The sequence below is a fragment of the Hyperolius riggenbachi genome, chromosome 12 (genome assembly GCF_040937935.1).
Source record: "Hyperolius riggenbachi isolate aHypRig1 chromosome 12, aHypRig1.pri, whole genome shotgun sequence".
NCBI classification, from domain to species: domain Eukaryota; kingdom Metazoa; phylum Chordata; class Amphibia; order Anura; family Hyperoliidae; genus Hyperolius; species Hyperolius riggenbachi.
The window spans coordinates 116,732,765-116,755,890 of record NC_090657.1 but is presented as its reverse complement, the minus strand read 5'-3'; positions in this window follow the sequence as shown (position 1 = coordinate 116,755,890).

Sequence of the window (23,126 nt, the reverse complement as noted above, 5' to 3'; positions counted from 1 at the left end):
CTTCACTTTTTTATATGTTTCACTGCTAGATTAGTGGTTAGTTTCTCTCCTATGGGGCACGTCACCGCCGTTGGAGAGTCTATTAGGGATAATTTGTGCACAACTTATGCTGAAGCTAACGCCCCCCTTTACTGTACCTGTTTTGAATGCAAGGTGTGTAACCTGCCCGTTATATGAGCTCTGCATACCTGTGCAGGTAGTCAATTCAGGTGCAGCGTCTGTTTGGAAGCGCTGCCATTTCCTTCTGCTGTACAAAACTTAAGTATACTTCAGGCTAGCTGCCTCCAGGGGTGTCAGCTTGCATTCAAATTTTAGAATTTAGATTAGTGTTAGCACATAATTTGCATCTGATTTGTATTCAAGGTGTGTATTTAGCCCCAAGGGGCTGGGCATATCTCTGGAGTTTTCACTTCACTTGCAGCCTGTGAGCGCTGCCCATTGCTTGCTGTCTTCTGAACAAATGTGTATACCATTTATGGCTAGCTGCACCAGGTAAGGATTATGATTTTAATTTTAGACTAGCTAGGGTTCACTGTTGGATATGTTTCACTGTTGAATATGTTTCACTGTTACATTAGTTTGAGGTTTTAACCTTTTTTTTTTTTTGGACAATTTTCATTGTTTGAACATGCTTCACTTTTTTATATGTTTCACTGCTAGATTAGTGGTTAGTTTCTCTCCTATGGGGCACGTCACCGCCGTTGGAGAGTCTATTAGGGATAATTTGTGCACAACTTATGCTGAAGCTAACGCCCCCCTTTACTGTACCTGTTTTGAATGCAAGGTGTGTAACCTGCCCGTTATATGAGCTCTGCATACCTGTGCAGGTAGTCAATTCAGGTGCAGCGTCTGTTTGGAAGCGCTGCCATTTCCTTCTGCAATAAAAAGTAGTGCACTTACAAATTTCCAGTAAAAACATGCGCATATAAAATCACAGCACAGGATCCTTCAGCGTCTCTTCAGCTCCTCAGGCTCCGCCCTACTAGTTTCGTCCAATGACTCATCAGGGGCTTGGCCATTCAGAGCTGAGGGACGCTCTATGTACTTTCCACCTTTGTCACATGACGAGCTGTTTTAGCTGTGTTCATTCGCTGCCACCGCTGCTATTCCAACCTGAGCAGCTCATGCTATAGGCTATCCCCTTTGGCCTCCAACTCCCATACTCCTTTGCGGCTACTTCCGCATTTCGGAGCTAGTTGAATGTAACACGCTGTACTGCTGGTCTGTTGCGGGTCGGCCAGAGCATCTGGTGAGCCCCCCGTGTACCTATGTTGGTGGAGGCACTTGGGTGGCACTGTTGAGTTAAGGGGTGCACTGGTGATAATACATAGTACATCAAAACGTTATCACATTGCATTTTCCCTGTCTATCTGAAATATATGGCTGGATGCTTGGGGAGTCTGGTGGAGTGATCGGAGGAATCTTGCTGGCAAGGCCAAAAAACGCTGACTGCTGATCTGAGAAGATTAGCCGACGGATCTGGTGAGCGTATAGTGGTTTTAACATTAGAGGATCTGAAGAGTTTGTTTGGAAGAGCCCTATAATGAAGAAAGCACACTTATGAAATGTGGATGGACTTTTTTTGCAGCACTAGGCTGGTCTAGGAAGGACATTTGAACGTTAATTATTAGTGCTGGAGTTTTTGATATCTGTTGATCGCTCTGCTTTTATATACTTTTTTATTTGCTGAGTGTCACACACACTTTTTATGCAGTAAGCGAACCGGATTGGTACCAGATAGAGTTAAGTAGGGAGCAAAGTGAGGAGCGCAAGGTTATCTATTTTAAAAAGCCAGTATTGCGGCGTGGAGTGGCGGAAACAGCAGAGAGGGATCCAGGAGATCACAGTGACAAGATTGGTATGTTTTTATTGTACAAATCGGACACTACAGATTTTCTTTAAGAGAAGTAATATATTCAAAGTAGTCATATTTGGCTTTGTTTTAACCATGAAAAATGTGGCAATACATTTTCTTATGTTTTTAAGCTTGTGTCACATGTCACATAAAAAATAGGTAGATACAAACTCAATCCAACTTACAAAAAAACTTGTCATTTTTAAATTATAATGACACATGGGAAACTTTCAGCAACACAACACGAGCAGGCAGTTCATAAAAAAAAAAAACACTTTGGAATAGCCCTGGTTGTTAGCTTTCCATAATGGTGACATGTGTGGCCTTTTTATGATGATCTCTTCTGGGGCTATGTAAATGCTATGCAATGGCGCTGTAACAATTAGTGCAAAAAAAAAATAAAAAATAGTGCACCTTGGATATAATGGATTGCTGCACTAACAGTTTGTTACTAAGTGAGGTATATGTTATATAATTTTAACCATGACAAGTTGTACAATACATTGTGGTATTGTGAGAATCTGCTCAGCTGCCTGTGCAGACAGGCAGCGTTTTGACCACTGTTCACGTCTGCATTCTGCAGGTCTCTTTAAGAGAGACTTTCTGTCAGTTCTGCAGCTTGTGTTGCTGAGGAATTTGCATACATTAGTCATGCAAATCCGTTACCTGCCTTCTTTTGATGACTAGCACTATAAAAGCATTCTGCTCCCAGAATGCTTTGCTGGACATTTCCCTTCCATGGTCTGTTCCTGATGGACACTGCTGGAGTGTCAGCCATTGCTATCTAGTATAGTTAATTCCTGGGGGTTGCTTTAGGCTCCCCTTCTAGTCCAGTCAGGTTGTATTATCTGTTTTGCCTGTTCCGTCTGTCTTGTGTTTGGATCGCACAAGCCCTAGCGTTAGCGGCTGTGGATCCTTCTGATTGAGTCTGGAGTGTAGGTTGGAACAGCGGTTGTTTCTGCCTACCTCATCTGTTCTGTCTGCCGTGTGTTTGGATCCTTCTGTTCTGTCTCCTGGGATCGCGCTAGCTACTTTTCGCTAGCGCTGGGGATCCTTCTGTTCTGTCTCCTGGGATCGCGCTAGCTACTTTTCGCTGGCGCTGGGGATCCTTCTGTTCTGTCTTCTGGGATCGCGCTAGCGCTGGGGATCCTTCTGTTCTGTCTTCTGGGATCGCGCTAGCCACTTTTCGCTAGCGCTGGGGATCCTTCTGTTCTGCTACTCTGTAACTGGATCGCGCTAGCCACTTTTCGCTAGTGCTGTGGATCCTATCTCTCGCTTGTCCCTGTTTTCGTGTGTCTGTCTTGTCTGATTCGAAACGCTTGCTGTAGGCTCGGTGAGGTAACCGTTAAGCAAGCGCTCGCGTTCTCTGTTTCGTGTTTGTCTGTTAATGGTTAGTTAGGCGTGCTTGTCTCTATTGTGCTTATCACGTGGAGACCGCGCATAACCGCGTGCACTGTTGCGAATGAGTGCGGTGTTCGCGGTTAGCTAGCATTTGTTATTTTCCGTATTTCCTTATTGTATTATTTGCTGTGCCTTTGCTACTCTCGTGCTCCGCCTTGCTGTACCTTGTGTCACGTCTGGCGATCGCACCTCTCGCGATCGCTTTCCTGCTTCTTATCTGCTGTGGTGTGTGCACAGTCGCGGGTTGGCGACTAATTTTATGCACACACACACAATCTGTCTCTGTGCTCACTTTCAATCGCTTCTCTTGCGATTGCGTTTCTTCCCTTCGTACAATTCCTGTCTGGCGTGTGTGGTAGGGCAGAGGAGCTGTTCCTCTGCACTCCACAGCTCCACCTGCCGACAGGAATTTCCCTCTACAGGTGCATAGCACCTAGCCTGGGTGTCCTCAATTATACGCTTGTGGAGGAAATCCGCCGCGTCAGCGCACGTCTGGTGCGCTGACCACGGAGACGATTCCGCAATCGTTACAGGTATGTTTTAAAGCTTTGACTCATGTCACATAAAACATAGGTAAGGACAAACTCAATTCAAAATAATACAAAATCCATTTTCAAAGTTATGGTCAAATTTCAGCAAAATCGCATGAGTCCAAATGTAACAAAATACTAATATCTGAGTAGCACTGGGTCTCTAGTTTTCAGAATGGTGCCATTTATGGTGTGGGAGGGATTAGCTGTAACAGGAGGTATTTGGTCAGCTTCAGAACTCAGTACTGAGCTTGCTCAGTCTGTGGCTTGCTCACTAAGTTGCTTCGACACAAGTGGCATAGGCATTAAAAACAGGCGTTACAACACAGGCACAAAGAGAGAGGTGAGAGGAAGCAGGTAAGGACTAAAAAAGAACAAAAAAACCCCTTCAACCAATATTGCGTTTTTTTGCATTGGTTAGAATGTGATAGGCACGTTGTGGTGTAGTCTTTAAGTTTTGAGGACTCCACCCCAGCTTCACTCACTCCCCCTCCACCCCTCCCCCTCCACCCCTCCCTCTCCTCCCCTCCTCCACCCCAACTTCACTCACTCCCCAACTTCACTTACTCTCCCTTTTCTCCTCCCCAGCTACACTCACTCTCCCGTTTCATCTTTTACGACCACAGTTTACTTTAAATAATTTTTCCCCACACAATAGTCATCATGTTTGACTATGCTGTACAGTGTACATCCTGTGACATGTATGCATGCCTTGATCCGCGGATTGAGAGTGTTTACTGTTGCCCTGGGTGTGTGCATGTTGCTCAGTTAGAGGCGGAAGTCGCAGAGCTAAATAAGCATCTCGCAACACTGAGATGCATACACAACACGGAGAAGAGCTTGGATCTCACAATCCAGACACTGGATGGAACCGTTGAAGATGAGGTGGGTGGAGTACAGTCGGACCAAGAAGCAGAGGTAGCCGCTAGTTTGGTCACAGTTAGAAGGGGTAGGGGAAAAAGTGGCAGGGAAGCTAGTCCCGAGTTGTCCCTCATTAATAAGTATGCTTGTTTGCGTAATATTGGGGAGGATGATTCTGGAGTAGCAATGCTGTAGCAGGATGTGCTCCTTAGCAACCAAGGGGCAGACTGCTGCAACGAGAAAGGGAATAGGAGTGCAGCTAAGGCTAGACAGGTACTAGTGGTAGGGGATTCAATCATTAGGCGCACAGATAGGGTAATCTGTCGAAGAAACCGTGAATGCCATACAGTCTGTTGCCTCCTGGGTGCTCGGGTTCGGCATGTATCGGAAAGAATTGACAGATTACTGGGTGGGGCTGGGGAAGACCCGACTGTCATGGTACACATTGGCACCAATGACAAAGTTAGTGGGAGATGGAAGGTCCTCAAAAATGATTTTCAGTTACTTGGAGATAAACTTGAAGCAAGGACCTCCAAGGTGGCGTTCTCTGAAATACTGCCAGTGCCACATGCTACATCTGAGAGACTGAGGGAGCTTAGGGAGTTAAATAAGTGGCTGAGAAGTTGGTGTAGGAAGGAGGGGTTTGGGTTCCTGGAGAACTGGGAAGACTGCAGTCGGTTCTACAGCAGGGATGGGCTGCACCTTAATGGGGAGGGTGCAGCTGCATTGGGGGAGAAGATGGCTAAACGGTTGGAGAATATTTTAAACTAGGATCTTTGGGGAGGCGGGAGGATAAAGTCTCAATACGTAGACAAGATAAGGTAAAAAGACAGTGGGAGCCTAACATTATGTGGGGTGGAGAAGGGGGTGGGGACAGTGTAAAGATTAAGGAGGTTGGTAAAACTTCAAGTAGCCCATTTCATGTAAACAAAATTAGTAAATGTGGTGGTAAAAATATAAAGTGCATGGTAACCAATGCTCGGAGCCTTGCAAATAAAATAGACGAACTAGAGTTCATTCTGAATGACAAAGGCTATGACATTGTGGGAATAACAGTAGGGTATTGTACCATGTTAGCCATCAGTAAAAGCAAGAAGTTTTTAAATCAGGATGATACCATTTATTGGCTAACTAAAAATGAATAAAAATAAGCAAGCTTTCGGCCTTGCAGCCTTCGTCTGGCTTATATCCTGTTAGTTTGCAGGCTGGTGGTACAGACAGCTTATATACATGCAACATGAAAAGGGAAAACAGATATTTTTTTCAAGCATAAATACATGTCATTAAGATGCCTTAATTCAAACAGACCATCTGAATGGGGTTAGAGGTTATTAGCTAAGATAAGGATCCTTGTTTACGCCATGCTCACAGACCTGGGATTAGGATTGACCCAGAGGTATCGTAAATTCTTAGTTCACAAGTTCAGCTAGAATGGCTGAGAAAGTTTAAATATCATCAGTCTCATACCAATATAAAAAATGGTTGTCCTTATTCAACCCGTTCTGCACAGCTTTGAACCAATTTATAAATTTTGTTTCTGCTATTAATCGTGGGATAACCGAGACATGGATGGATGAAAGCCATGACTGGATAGCTAATTTAAAAGGATACAATGTGTTTAGGAAGTATAGAACAGGGAAAAAAGGTGGAGGGGTTTGTCTCTTTGTTTTCTTAGAATTCTTTTACAGCTGTCCTCAACGATGAGATGGAGGAAGATTGCGAAGATGTGGAGTCCGTTTGGGTAAATATTCATGGTGGAAATAAAAGTTGCCAATTGCTTATTGGGGTATGCTACAGGCCACCTCATATTAATGAAGCTGCAGAACTGTGATTACTACAGCAGATTGAAAAAGCTGCAAGTAAAAATGAGGTCATAATTATGGGTGACTTCAACTTTCCAGACATTGACTGGAGTATTGAGGCTACCCATTCTGGTAAAAGCAGAAGATTTCTGGCAGCACTACAGGACAATTACTTGACTCAAATGGTAACTGAACCAACTAGAGGGAATGCGTTACTGGATCTAATCATTTCTAATAGACCAGATAATGTATCAAATGTGCAGGTTCAAGAACATCTGGGAAATAGTGATCACAACATGATAACGTTTGATCTGGTGACTGATAGGCCACGGGGCAGCGGGACCACTAAAACTATGAATTTTAGAAAAGCAAAGTTCAATCAAATTAGGCAGGCACTAAGTTTGGTGAACTGGGATAATGTACTACAAGGGGAGGACACTGAAGGAAAATGGCAAGCTTTTAAACTTATACTCAATCAATATTGTAGTATGTATATCCCATATGGAAACAAAATATCTAGGAATAAAAAAAAGGCCTCTATGAATGAATAGAAAGGTTAAAGATAAAATGAAGAGGAAAAAGAATGCCTATAAGGTCCTAAAACAGGAGGGGACCGAGGCTGCACTAAGCAATTATAAGGAGTGCAATAAAAATGGTAAAAAAGAAATTAGGCTGGCAAAGATCAAAGCTGAAAAGCAAATCGCTAGGGATATCAAATCTAACCCAAAAAAGTTTTACAAGTACATCAACTATAAAAAAAAGAAAGGTTGACTGTATAGGACTCCTAAAGGATGAGGGTGGGAACTCAACGGTGGATGACCAAGGTAAGGCAGAGTTATTAAATGCTTTCTTTGCTTCTGTCTTCACAAAGGAAACAGCACGGTTGCAAATTACAGAGGCAGAAGAGTCTCAATCTTCTAACTGTAATATTAAATACTTAACGCAGGAAGAAGTGAAGGCAAGACTAAATAAATTAAAAATAGACAAGGCACCTGGCCCGGATGGCATGCATCCTCGGGTCCTAAGGGAATTAAGTTCAGTTATAGATAAACCCCTTTATCTTATCTTTTGTGACTCTCTTTCAACTGGCAGAGTCCCAGTGGATTGGCGTACAGCCCACGTTTTCCCATTATTTAAGAAGGGCAAAAAATCAGATCCAGGAAATTATAGGCCTGTAAGCTTAACATCAGTTGTATGCAAACTATTTAAGGGGTTACTAAGAGATACTATACATGACTTTATAGTAGAAAATAATCTTATTTCTCAGCATCAACATGGGTTTACTAAAGACAGGTCCTGTTTGACTAACATGCTCAGCTTTTATGAGGTAGTGTATGCTAATATGGATATTGGGAATGCTGTAGATGTGATATACTTGGACTTTGCAAAGGCCTTCGACACTGTTCCCCACAAAAGTCTGGTGCAAAAGTTGAGGATGCAAGGACTGGGGAAGAGTCTGTGTGCATGGATAGGGAACTGGCTAATGGACAGAAAACAAAGAGTTGTGGTCAATGGATCGTACTCAAAATGGGAGACTGTTAGCAGTGGGGTACCACAGGGGTCTGTTCTGGGTCCAGTGCTCTTCAATTTATTTATTAATGACCTAGTAGATGCAGTAGTGAGCAATGTTGCTATTTTTGCAGATGATACAAAATTGTGCAGAATCATCAACTCTCAGGAAGATAGTGTCATATTGCAACAGGATCTGGATAGGATGGCTATATGGGCACATACATGGCAGATGAAATTCAATGTTGAAAAATGTAAAGTCATGCATTTTGGTCGTACCAATGATCTAGCACCATACAAAATAAATGGGATACAGTTGGGGACATTAAACTTGGAGAAGGACTTAGGAGTACTCATCGACAACAAGTTAAATAATCGTACTCAATGCCAAGCCGCTGCAGCTAAAGCTAACAAAATTTTGGGATGCATTAAAAGGGAAATAAAAACTCGAGATGCTAGCATAATACTGCCCTGGTTTAACTCTCTAGTAAGGCCACATCTGGAATATGGAATTCAGTTCTGGGCACCACATTACAAAAAAGATATTGCAGTTTTAGAGCAGGTGCAGAGACGAGCAACAAAATTGATACGTGGGATGGAAGGTCTCACTTACCAGGAAAGGTTTGATAAACTGGGTTTATTTAGTCTAGAGAAAAGACACCTTAGAGGGGATCTAATTAACATGTACAGGGTCTTCTCACAAAATTAGCATATTGTGATAAAGTTCATTATTTTCTGTAATGTACTGATAAACATTAGGCTTCCATATATTTTAGATTCAAATACACACAACTGAAGTAGTTCAAGCCTTTTATTGTTTTAATATTGATGATTTTGGCATACAGCTCATGAAAACCCAAATTTCCTATATCAAAAAATTAGCATATTTGATCCAACCAATAAAAGAAAACGGTTTTTAAAACAAAAAAAAGTCAACCTTCAAATAATTATGTTCAGTTATGCACTCAATACTTGGTCGGGAATCCTTTTGCAGAAATGACTGCTTCAATGCGGCGTGGCATGGAGGCAATCAGCCTGTGGCACTGCTCAGGTGTTATGGAAGCCCAGGATGCTTCGATAGCGGCCTTAAGCTCATCTAGAGTGTTGGGTCTTGCATCTCTCAACTTTCTCTTCACAATATCCCACATATTCTCTATGGGGTTCAGGTCAGGAGAGTTGGCAGGCCAATTGAGCACAGTAATACCATGGTCAGTAAACCATTTACCAGTGGTTTTGGCACTGTGAGCAGGTGCCAGGTCGTGCTGAAAAATGAAATCTTCATCTCCATAAAGCTTTTCAGCAGATGGAAGCATGAACCCACTTTTGAACCAGAAACAGCGGCAGAAGTGAGTGACCTGGGCTACAGAGAAGCAGCACTGGACTGTTGCTCAGTGGTCCAAAGTACTTTTTTCAGATGAAAGCAACTTTTACATGTAATTCAGAAATCAAGGTGCCAGAGTCTGGAGAAAGACTGGGGAGAGGGAAATGCCAAAATGCCTGAAGTCCAGTGTCAAGTACCCACAGTCAGTGATGGTCTGGGGTGCCATGTCAGCTGCTGGTGTTGATCCACTGTGTTTTATCAAGGGCAGGGTCAATGCAGCTAGCTATCAGAAGATTTTGGAGCACTTCATGCTTCCATCTGCTGAAAAGCTTTATGGAGATGAAGATTTCATTTTTCAGCACGACCTGGCACCTGCTCACAGTGCCAAAACCACTGGTAAATGGTTTACTGACCATGGTATTACTGTACTCAATTGACCTGCCAACTCTCTTGACCTGAACCCCATAGAGAATCTGTGGGATATTGTGAAGAGAAAGTTGAGAGACGCAAGACCCAAAACTCTGGATGAGCTTAAGGCCGCTATCGAAGCATCCTGGGCCTCCATAACACCTGAGCAGGTGCCACAGGCTGATTGCCTCCATGCCACGCCGCATTGAAGCAGTCATTTCTGCAAAAGGATTCCCGACCAAGTATTGAGTGCATAACTGAACATAATTATTTGAAGGTTGACTTTTTTTTGTTTTAAAAACCCTTTTCTTTTATTGGTTGGATCAAATATGCTAATTTTGTGATATAGGAAATTTGGGTTTTCATGAGCTGTATACCAAAATCATCAATATTAAAACAATAAAAGGCTTGAACTACTTCAGTTGTGTGTATTTGAATCTAAAATATATGAAAGTCTAATGTTTATGAGTACATTACAGAAAATAATGAACTTTATCACAATATGCTAATTTTTTGAGAAGACCCTGTATAAATAAATCAGAGGGCAATATAATAGCTTGGCGGATGAGCTTTTTGTCCCTAGGCCTTCTCAAAGGACTAGAGGACATGATCTGCGCATGGAGGAAAAAAGTTTTAGCCATTTATTTAGGAAAGGGTTCTTTACAGTAAGAGTGATTAAGATGTGGAATGCATTGCCACAGGAAGTCGTTATGGCAAACTCTGTACCTGCATTTAAAGGGGGCTTAGATGCTTTCCTTCAGTTGAAAGACATCCATGGCTACAATTACTAGGTAATTCCTAATGATGTTGATCCAGGGATTTTATCTGATTGCCATCTGGAGTCGTGAAGGAATTTTTCCCTTTTGGGGCTAATTGGACCATGCCTTGTAAGGGTTTTTTCGCCTTCCTCTGGATCAACAGGGATATGTGAGGGAGCAGGCTGGTGTTGTACTTTATACTGGTTGAACTCGAGGGACGTATGTCTTTTTTCAACCAAAATAATTATGTAACTATGTAACTATGGTGTTTCTTTCTTGATTTTTCAGATGCTCCATTAGCTTTGCTAAGAAAACATGACACTATTACTTTTGGTGCAAAAAAAATGGCCTTGAAAAAGCCATTGGTGCTACTTGTGATTAACAGTCTGCTGTGTGCCCAAAAAGCTACCTGCTTATGTACATGGTGTACCATATTTACTGAGACGAGTAAGAAAATAGAATTTGGGGTGTTTGAAATCTGAGGCCTATGTCATGTAGATTTTCTTTTGTGACGCAGTGAAAAAAAAACTGTTAAAAAAAATAAAATGTTCAAAGCTATCTTTAGAATTCAGCAAAACCGCAAAAGTCCAAATGTTACAAAATTGCAATATCTGAGTAGCCCCGGGTCTCTGGTTTTCAGAATGGTGACATTTATGGTATTTCTTGATTGTTCAGATGCTCCAGAACCTTTGCTTACAAAACATGACACTATTATTTTTGGTGCAAAAAATGAAATTGAAAAAGACTTAACTGCTGTGTCTGCTGTGTGCCCAAAAAGCTATCAGATTATGTTTATGGTGTATCATTTTAACCGTGATAGGCAATAGAATAGAATAGAATTTAGGATGTATTAGGCTGAGGCCTTTGTCATGTGATTTTCTTTTTTTGTAGCAAACTGAATCAAAAGCAGTAAAATCGTTATTTTCATATACTTTGTAAAACACTTGTAAAAAAAAAACTCCAAAAGTGACAGAATTAAAAAAATACAAATAGTTACCTGAGGGACACAGCTTTCTAAATATGTATGCCACGAGAGTGTATTAATTACTGTTATTTTCTACAAATAAAGGCTTGCAATTATTGCTAGGGTACAACAAGAAGACAAAAATCACAATATAGGAAAAATGCACCTTTATTTCCAAATAATATATTGTCGCCATACATTGTACTAGGAACATAATTTAAAATTTGTGATAGCTGGGACAAATGGGCAATTAAAATGTGTGAGTTTTATCTATAGTATCATTGATTATTTTAAAACTATAGGGGATATAATTGGAGAAATGGTGTATTTTTTTTTTTTTTAAATTCCATTTTCCCCTATAAAATGCATAGAAGATAAAGTAATTACTGAAAACCAGTATCACTTCCAAAAAGCCTAATTTGTGGCGAAAAAAACAAGATATAGATCATTTAGGTATGATGAGTAGTGATAAAGTTATTGGTGAATAAATGGGAGGAGTGCTGACAGGAAAATTGCTTTCGTCCTGAAGGTTGCTGCGGGCTGAAGTGGTTAATATAGCACAATGGGTTAGTATTGTGTGCAGACAGTTGTCAGATGGGCTCTTTAACCGCCCGTTGGTAATCCCAAGTTGAGCTCGGGCTGAGTCAGAGGAGCTAGAAGCTCAGCTCAGGCTAGCTGTAGCTGCCGTTCCCATTCTCTTCCCTGGCCGCCGACATCCCCTTTACCTCACTCTTCTCCCGGGATCCCGGTGGCCGATCAGGATGGCGGAGTGTGCGGCAGATGGCCCGAATAGTTCGGCGGTGAGCACTATTCGGCGAAGCTCAGGTATTCGTGCTTGCCGCACTTGCCACTATTCGACCTGCCCCATACATCATCATTGGGATAATCTTTGACCCCTTACATCACAGTCAGCAGGTACATGGCAGCCAATCAGCTTGCACTCCCTCATGGACCTGCCCCCTATAAAAACACAGCAGCGTCAGCCATGTTCCAGTCTGTCTTCGGCTGGAATAGAGAGAGGAAGGGACAGAGCTTGCTAGAGATATGGAAAAAGTTAGCTAGGCTATTTTATTTTGATCCTCACTGGCTGATTGCTGTTTAATCACCCCAAACAGCCCTTCTGAGGGCTACTTCATCCTTCTGCTGTTTTTTTTTTTGTGTGTGCTACACTCCACAGCCCACAGGCATTCACCATTGTGCCCAGTGCCCAGGGACGGATCCAGAGAAAGTTGCGCCTGGGGCAAGGTCAGGTTTTGGCGCCTAAAGGTCAGATTTTGGCGCCTAAAGGTCAGGTTTTGGCACCAAAACGGCGCCTAAAGGTCAGGTTTTGGCGCCTAAATTGCAATTATCCATCCAAATTTTGCCGCCTTTTTAAGAATTCAACAAACTGCGCCTGCCCCCCCTAGATCCGTCCCTGCCAGTGCCCATCACTACAAGCACAAAAGTGCTCCAGGGCCTCTGTTATTATCAGTAAATTGTGTTTGAAGTGTTGCTGCATTTCTGAGTAGAGATGGGCCGAACGGTTCGCCGGGCGAACGGTTCCAGGCGAACTTTGGGGGTTTTGCGGAAGTTCGATTCGCCCCATAATGCTGTATTGAGCAAAATTTTTAGCCTCCATTTCACTGTCAGCAGACATGTTATTGTCAAACACACTGCTTTCAGTGCTAGAGAACCCGCCCACCCTTCCTTCAAGCTAGGTCCTTTATACCATTTGACTCAGTTGTCTGGCTACACTAATTAGTTATGGGACAGCTGCTACACACTCTGCTAGGGAGATTTTAATTGGCCTCCCTCCTCCTCCCTCCTCCTCCCTCCTCCCCTCCACCCTCCACCCTCCACCCTCCTCCCTCCACCCTCCTCCCTCCACCCTCCACCCTCCACCCTCCACCCTCCTCCCTCCACCCTCCTCCCTCCACCCTCCTCCCTCCTCCCTCCACCCTCCACCCTCCACCCTCCTCCCTCCACCCTCCTCCCTCCACCCTCCACCCTCCACCCTCCACCCTCCTCCCTCCACCCTCCACCCTCCACCCTCCACCCTCCACCCTCCACCCTCCACCCTCCACCCTTCTACCCTTCTACCCTTCTACCTATTCCCTCCTCCCTCCTATCGGAGGGAGGAGGGTCTCTTCTGCCAGGGAATTATACTATTTTAAAAACCAGTATACATCATACCATAGCTGGGAATACATACATGAGTATACATCATAACATAGCTGGGGATACATACATAAGTATACATCATACCATAGCTGGGAATCGAACCCAGATCTCACTGTGTGGTGGGCATGTCACCCTAAGCACTGTACCACTCCACTACAGAAGTAAGTGAAGCTAGCCTAAAATTTAACATTTATGCTCAATGCAATAGAACCATTAGGTTGCTTAAAGGAGAACTGTAGTGAGAGGTATATGGAGGCTGCCATATTGATTTCCTTTTAAGCTATACCAGTTGCCTGGCAGCCCTGCTGATCTATTTGGCTGCAGTAGTGTGAATCACACCAGAAACAAGCATGCAGCTAATCTTGTCAGATCTTACAAAAATGTCAAACACCAGATCATACCATAGCTGGGAATCGAACCCAGATCTCACTGTGTGGTGGGCACATCACCCTAAGCACTGTACCACTACAGAAGTAAGTAAAGCTAGCCTAAAATTTAACATTTATGCTCAATGCAATAGAACCATTAGGTTGCTTAAAGGAGAACTGTAGTGAGAGGTATATGGAGGCTGCCATATTGATTTCCTTTTAAGCTATACCAGTTGCCTGGCAGCCCTGCTGATCTATTTGGCTGCAGTAATAATAATAATCCAAACATTTGTATAGTGCTTTTCTCCTGTCAGACTCAAAGCGCTCAAGAGCTGCAAGCCACAGGGACGCGCTCAAGAGGCCACCCTGCAGTGTTAGGGAGTCTTGCCTTGAACTCCTTACTGAATAGGTACTTGACCTAGCCAGGATTCAAACCCTGGTCTCCCATGTCAAAGGCAGAGCCCTTAACCAGTACACTATCCAGCCACTGTAGTGTGAATCACACCAGAAACAAGCATGCAGCTAATCTTGTCAGATCTTACAAAAATGTCAAACACCAGATCTGCTGCATGCTTGTTCAGGGTCTAGGGCTAAAAGTATTGGAGGCAGAGGATCTGCAGGATAGCCAGGTAACTGGTATTGCTTAAAAGGAAATCAATATGGTAGCCTCCATATACCTTTCACTACAGTTCTCCTTTAAGCAACCTAATGGTTCTATTGCATTGAGCATAAATGCTAAATTTTAGGCTAGCTTCACTTACTTCTGTAGTGGTACAGTGCTTAGGGTGACGTGCCCACCACACAGTGAGATCTGGGTACGATTCCCAGCTATGGTATGATGTATACTCATGTATGTATCCCCAGCTATGGTATGATGTATACTCATGTATGTATTCCCAGCTATGGTATGATGTATACTGGTTTTTAAAATAGTATAATTCCCTGGCAGAAGAGACCCTCCTCCCTCCGGTAGGAGGGAGGAGGAAATAGGTAGAAGGGTAGAAGGGAGGAGGGTGGAGGGAGGAGGGTGGAGGGTGGAGGGAGGAGGGAGGAGGGTGGAGGGTGGAGGGAGGAGGGAGGAGGGTGGAGGGAGGAGGGTGGAGGGTGGAGGGTGGAGGGAGGAGGGTGGAGGGTGGAGGGAGGAGGGAGGAGGGTGGAGGGAGGAGGGTGGAGGGTGGAGGGTGGAGGGAGGAGGGTGGAGGGAGGAGGGTGGAGGGAGGAGGGTGGAGGGTGGAGGCCAATTAAAATCTCCCTAGCAGAGTGTGTAGCAGCTGTCCCATAACTAATTAGTGTAGGCAGGCAAATGGTATAAAGGACCTTGCTTGGAGGAGGGAGGGTGGGCGGGTCCTCCAGCAGTGATGTGTATTTCACTCAATTAGGTGTGGCTCCAGGTATTAGAGCTTTTGAAACATGTTTTCTATCATTTTTCCAGTTGATAGAATTTTTTTAAACTTTCAAAGTTCGCCTCCCCATTGAAGTCTATTGCGGTTCGCGAACTTTTTTGCGAACCGAACCTTTCGCGGAAGTTCGCGAACCTAAAATCGGAGGTTCGGCCCAACTCTATTTCTCAGCAGGTGCGGACTGGCCCGGGGGGATGGGTGGAGATTTCCCCCTGGGCATCCTCCTCCTCACATAGCCAGGGCCGGTGGGGCATCACTTGTTATCATGGCTGCCAGCCCATCTGAACTGTTTCCCAGCCCCGCGGCTGCTATTAAGCCCAGCCCCCAGTCGGTAAGCCCTGCCCCAGTAGTGAGCATCAGCACTATGGCTGTTGTGAGGGAGAAGAGCATTGGGTGAAAGTTCCTCCCTGCTCCTCCCCTGATCCTACCACCTGTAGGATTTGTCCTGGATGGCTGCTGTCATCCAAACTCCCGCCCTGGAGCTTGGTCCTCTGGCTGCCTGCAACCAACCAAGTAAAAGAGGAAGTGGGCTAGAGGATTGAAGGATAAAAATAAGTTATTACTGTGACTGTGTCTGCGAATGTGTGTTTGTGTGTGTGCACAATGTGTGTGTGTGTGTGTGTGTAGTTTGTTTTTTAGTATGTTTACTTAAGCTACGTTCACACATAAGATAAAAATCGGTCATTTCACTATGAAAACGACCGATTAACGAGGTTTCGACCAATGATCGTCCAACAAATGAGGACGACAGACTGCAGGCGACGGCGTAAAACAACCAATGTCTGGAGTCGCTCTTGATCAATCATGTTGGATTCTTTTGACCAATGATCATCAAGGCACGAAGGTGTATAGTGATAATGAAGCGACCGATATCGGTCATTTGTAAATTGAACTAGCGCAGTAGCTTCGCTGTATAGTGCATGCGTGTTAAAACGAACATTTTTCGAACAAACTACCGGCAGACATAGTTTAAACGCAGTAACATGTGGGTTTGATATGGCTGTGTAAAACTTAAAGCTATAGGCTTGCTATAAACCAGCGGTTCTGGATGCTTGCTTGGTTTACCAAGGGCAAAAAGGGATAATTTGCATATTTAGTAGGTGTGCATTGTGGGTAACCACAAATGTTCATTTATAACTGAATTATTGCAAATTTCCTTCTGTTTTAAGAAGGCAGTTACACCAAGCTTTGCTTTTTTAGTAGGAGGGCTTTTTGGTTCCTTTTATCCCCCTATACATTCCTAGTAGTTTGGGTCACCCTGAGCTGCTTGGTTACTCTGTTGTACTCGACCAAGCCCTATTTCATACAGCCTTATCAATCCCTACCATGTACTGATGAGGACCAAAAGTCCAAAACAGGCTGTCTACATGTGGGTTTGATATGGCTGTGTAAAACTTAAAGCTATAGGCTTGCTATAAACCAGCGGTTCTGGATGCTTGCTTGGCTTACCAAGGGCAAAAAGGGATAATTTGCATATTTAGTAGGTGTGCATTGTGGGTAACCACAAATGTTCATTTATAACTGAATTGTTGCAAATTTCCTTCTGTTTTAAGAAGGCAGTTACACCAAGCTTTGCTTTTTTAGTAGGAGGGCTTTTTGGTTCCTTTTATCCCCCTATACATTCCTAGTAGTTTGGGTCACCCTGAGCTGCTTGGTTACTCTGTTGTACTCGACCAAGCCCTATTTCATACAGCCTTATCAATCCCTACCATGTACTGATGAGGACCAAAAGTCCGAAACAGGCTGTCTACATGTGGGTTTGATATGGCTGTGTAAAACTTAAAGCTATAGGCTTGCTATAAACCAGCGGTTCTGGATGCTTGCTTGGCTTACCAAGGGCAAAAAGGGATAATTTGCATATTTAGTTGGTGTGCATTGTGGCTAACCACAAATGTTCATTTATAACTGAATTATTGCAAATTTCCTTCTGTTTTAAGAAGGCAGTTACACCAAGCTTTGCTTTTTAGTAGGAGGGCTTTTTGGTTCCTTTTATCCCCCTATACATTCTTAGTAGTTTGGGTCACCCTGAGCTGCTTGGTTACTCTGTTGTACTCGACCAAGCCCTATGTCATACAGCCTTATCAATCCCTACCATGTACTGATGAGGACCAAAAGTCCGAAACAGGCTGTCTACATGTGGGTTTGATATGGCTGTGTAAAACTTAAAGCTATAGGCTTGCTATAAACCAGCGGTTCTGGATGCTTGCTTGGCTTACCAAGGGCAAAAAGGGATAATTTGCATATTTAGTAGGTGTGCATTGTGGGTAACCACAAATGTTCATTTATAACTGAATTATTGCAAATTTCCTTCTGTTTTAAGAAGGCAGTTACACCAAGCTTTGCTTTTTTAGTAGGAGGGCTTTTTGGTTCCTTTTATCCCCCTATACATTCCTAGTAGTTTGGGTCACCCTGAGCTGCTTGGTTACTCTGTTGTACTCGACCAAGCCCTATTTCATACAGCCTTATCAATCCCTACCATGTACTGATGAGGACCAAAAGTCCGAAACAGGCTGTCTACATGTGGGTTTGATATGGCTGTGTAAAACTTAAAGCTATAGGCTTGCTATAAACCAGCGGTTCTGGATGCTTGCTTGGCTTACCAAGGGCAAAAAGGGATAATTTGCATATTTAGTAGGTGTGCATTGTGGGTAACCACAAATGTTCATTTATAACTGAATTATTGCAAATTTCCTTCTGTTTTAAGAAGGCAGTTACACCAAGCTTTGCTTTTTTAGTAGGAGGGCTTTTTGGCTCCTTTTATCCCCCTATACATTCCTAGTAGTTTGGGTCACCCTGAGCTGCTTGGTTACTCTGTTGTACTCGACCAAGCCCTATTTCATACAGCCTTATCAATCCCTACCATGTACTGATGAGGACCAAAAGTCCAAAACAGGCTGTCTACATGTGGGTTTGATATGGCTGTGTAAAACTTAAAGCTATAGGCTTGCTATAAACCAGCGGTTCTGGATGCTTGCTTGGCTTACCAAGGGCAAAAAGGGATAATTTGCATATTAAGTAGGTGTGCATTGTGGTTAACCACAAATGTTCATTTATAACTGAATTATTGCAAATTTCCTTCTGTTTTAAGAAGGCAGTTACACCATAGTTTAAACGCAACTTCCTCTTTTCTACCAATCGTTCTACATACGTCACTTCCAAAAAAACACCCATTGACGTTATTTCCTGATTACATTTAACAAACGTTTGATTGATCGTTACACATCGCACTCATGTGTACAGCCATCAGTCGCTTAAATAATTGAGTTCCTTTACGTCACTTCCGACCTTCTTAATTATTTTCTTCTTTTTGTGATTGTTTAAGTGTGTATACACATCGGTTGGCCACGAATGCTCGTCATTGCCAAACGATCGTCGTCCGACTTGCTTTCAACCAACTTTTACCTCATGTGTGTATGTAGCTTTAGTGTGCACATGTACTGTGCATTTCTGTGTAGTTTTGTGGGCACCGCATGTGTAAAGTGCCTGCGTAAATAGAGTGTGTGTGTGTGTGTGTGTGTGTGTCTGTCTGTCTGTCTGTCTGTGAGTGAGTGAGTGTGTGTGTCTTTGTGTGTGTGTGTGTGTGTGTGTGTGTGTGTGTGTGTGTGTGTGTGTGTGTGTGTGTGTGTCTGTCTGTGTGTCTGTGAGTCGGTGTGTGTTATAGTATGTGTGTGTAAAGGTGTCCATTAATAATATAATCCAGCAGACAGGCAATCAGCAGTATAATCAATAAGAAACAATCGGTCGTGCCCACTAACAGCAAAAAACCTGCTGATCAATTTGATCAGATTGTTGGGATCGATCCGTTTTTCGGATTGATGCCATCAATCTGACCAAATTGGTTCCTAGGTTTTGTGCCTGTTAATGGGCATAACCAATCGTTTAAAATCGATTATACCACCAGAAACAATCGATTGTCTGCTGGATTGTATCATTAATGACCACCTTTAAAGGGATACTGAGCAGCTGTAAAAAAAAGCACAATTTGCTCTAGGGGCCTGTGAATCGGAAGTATTCAACCTCATGCCTGTGCAGTTTGAATCTGGGATTGGCTGCATGCAGACAAAGTTTTTTTCCTCAACGTCCCCTCTCATATACGAACTATATGAACTGTGCCTGTGTGCGGCCAATCCCAGATTCAAACGATGGAGGCATAAGGTTGAATACTGCTGGTTGACAGGCCCCGAAATCCGGTCTGGACCTGATAGAGCAAATATGGAGCGTTTTGGGGGGCAAAGGAGGATGCAATCCATACTTGCTGGACAGGACTTACAGCCGTAGGTATGTGTTTTTATATAACATTTTTGACGGAAGTATCCTTCAAGGTGCCCATTAACAATAGAATCAGAATCAGAATCAGTTTTTATTTTCGCCAAATACAGCAGGGCTATACTCGGAATTATTTGTGGTACACATGGCATAGGCATAGTATAGGAAGACAAGACGCACAACACAACAGTTGGAATTACAGTAATGGTATAGAAAAACAAAAGTTTGCTTTCCTAAAACAGAAAGAATTTGCGATAATTCAGGTTGGAGTGAGCTCGAGATGTCTCCCAGGCACCACTGCTGAATATATGCAAATTAACCATTGTACCCTTAGAAGCTAAACACACCTCCAGAACCGCTGGAATGCAATGATGTGTCAGCTTGTTAATATGTACAGAGCCATAATAATCCAACATGCATACAGACTGTTTCGGATTGTTTGATCCTCATCAGTGCATGGCATGGATTAATTTGGCTCTATGGAGTAGGGCTTGTAAATCCGAGAGGCACAGACTAACCAGCAAGCTCATGGTGACCCAGAACTCATTGGGGTGTGTAAGGGACTACAATGGTCCTAAAAGCCCCCTTACTAAGATGTTAAGAAAAACAAAAGTTTGCTTTCCTAAAACAGAAAGAATTTGCGATAATTCAGGTTGGAGTGAGCTCGAGATGTCTCCCAGGCACCACTGCTGAATATATGCAAATTAACCATTGTACCCTTAGAAGCTAAACACACCTCCAGAACTAGTGGTGCTCAAATACCCCTTTTCAAAATTCGAGTTAGGTCGAATTCGAATAGTAAATTATTCGAGATCAGTCGAATATTCGAGTCGAATAATTTTTACTATTCGATTCGACCTCGGAATTCGAGCTCACTATTCGAGTCGGTATTCGAGCTCATTATTCGAGCTGACTATTCGAAATGGCCTTAAATAGCTTCCAACACTTGTTTTGAGGGTGAATGATGCAAGAAACCTCTTTTTTTCCAAGTAACAACAGCAAGTGATTATGTGGGGATGTTCCTTTAAAAAAAAAAAGTTGAAAAGAGAAGTTGTGTCCAGAAATGTGTTCAGTACTGTATATACTTCTTCTTCTTCTTCTTTATCTTCTATATCTTCTTCTTCTTCTATATCTTCTTCTTCTATATCTTCTTCTTCTATATCTTCTTCTATATCTTCTTCTTCTTTTATATTGTCTTCTTCTTCTTCTTCTTCTTCTTCATCTTCTTCCTTCTTCTTCTTCATCTTCTTCATCTTCTTCTTCATCTTCTTCATCTTCTTCATCTTCTTCTTCATCATCATCTTCTTCATCTTCTTCTTCATCTTCTTCTTCTTCTTCTTCTTCTTCTTCTTCTTCTTCTTCATCATCATCTTCTTCTTCTTCATCTTCTTCATCTTCTTCTTCTTCATCATCTTCATCTTCTTCTTCATCTTCTTCTTCTTCATCATCTTCATCTTCTTCTTCTTCTTCTTCTTCTTCTTCTTCTTCTTCATCTTCTTCTTCTTCTTCTTCATCTTCTTCTTCTTCTTCTTCATCATCTTCATCTTCTTCTTCATCTTCTTCTTCTTCTTCTTCATCATCTTCATCTTCTTCTTCATCTTCTTCTTCTTCATCATCTTCATCTTCTTCTTCTTCTTCATCTTCTTCTTCTTCATCTTCTTCTTCTTCATCTTCTTCTTCATCTTCTTCTTCTTCTTCTTCATCATCTTCATCTTCTTCTTCATCTTCTTCTTCTTCATCATCTTCATCTTCTTCTTCTTCTTCATCTTCTTCTTCTTCATCTTCTTCTTCTTCATCTTCTTCTTCATCATCTTCTTCTTCTTCATCTTCTTCATCTTCATCTTCTTCATCATCTTCTTCTTCTTCTTCATCATCATCATCTTCATCTTCTTCTTCATCTTCTTCTTCTTCTTCTTCATCTTCTTCTTCTTCATCTTCTTCATCTTCTTCTATATCGTCTTCTTCTTCACTTATTTCTCTTTTCAAATATTTTTTTTTAAAGAAATGCAGCTATTTTTGAGCGTAACAAATAGCTGGTGGCGCACGCATGTTGGAAGCGCCATTGTATGTGCTCCCTGGCAGTGGAAACACACAGACAGCAGGAGGTAAATTCAGCAGCAGGAGGAGGAGGATGAGTGTGTGGCAGCAGGCAGTCAATGAGGCAGGCAGCGTGACATAATAGCCCTGGTACCTAGCGGTGATACCAGGGCTGTAAATAAACACAGCAGGCAGGAGGTCCCAGACAGCGGTCGTGCAGCCCACATTGTGTCCAATACACAACTGGGACAACACAGTTTTCAACCCGGGCACCTCAGAAAAATTAAACCTTTTTTTTTTTTTTTATGGTTTTGTAGTTTTGTTTTTACAACAAATTACACAGACAGATATAGCTATTTTTTGACGTAATAGCTGGTGGCAGAGTGGCAGCAGAAGGTAAATCTGTGTACCCTGGCGTTGGGAAACACAGACAGACAGACAGCAGCAGCAGCAGCAGCAGGAGGAATGGAGGAGTAATGTGAGCAGCTATTGTTTGACGTAATAGCTGGTGGCAGAGTGGCAGCAGAAGGTAAATCTGTGTACCCTGGCGTTGGGAAACACAGACAGACAGCAGCATCAGCAGGAGGAATGGAGGAGTAGTGTGAGTGTGGCAGCAGGCAGGCAGCGTGACATAATAGCCCTGGTACCTAGCGGTGATACCAGGGCTGTAAATAAACACAGCAGGCAGGAGGTCCCAGACAGCGGTCGTGTAGCCCACATTGTGTCCAATACACAACTGGGACAACACAGTTTTCAACCCGGGCACCTCATAAAAATTAAACCTTTTTTTTTTTTTATGGTTTTGTAGTTTTGGTTTTACAACCAATTACACAGATATAGCTATTTTTTGACGTAATAGCTGGTGGCAGAGTGGCAGCAGAAGGTAAATCTGTGTACCCTGGCGTTGGGAAACACAGACAGACAGCAGCATCAGCAGGAGGAATGGAGGAGTAGTGTGAGTGTGGCAGCAGGCAGGCAGCGTGACATAATAGCCCTGGTACCTAGCGGTGATACCAGGGCTGTAAATAAACACAGCAGGCAGGAGGTCCCAGACAGCGGTCGTGTAGCCCACATTGTGTCCAATACACAACTGGGACAACACAGTTTTCAACCCGGGCACCTCAGAAAAATTAAACCTTTTTTTTTTTTTTTTTATGGTTTTGTAGTTTTGGTTTTACAACCAATTACACAGATATAGCTATTTTTTGACGTAATAGCTGGTGGCAGAGTGGCAGCAGAAGGTAAATCTGTGTACCCTGGCGTTGGGAAACACAGACAGACAGCAGCATCAGCAGGAGGAATGGAGGAGTAGTGTGAGTGTGGCAGCAGGCAGGCAGCGTGACATAATAGCCCTGGTACCTAGCGGTGATACCAGGGCTGTAAATAAACACAGCAGGCAGGAGGTCCCAGACAGCGGTCGTGCAGCCCACATTGTGTCCAATACACAACTGGGACAACACAGTTTTCAACCCGGGCACCTCAGAAA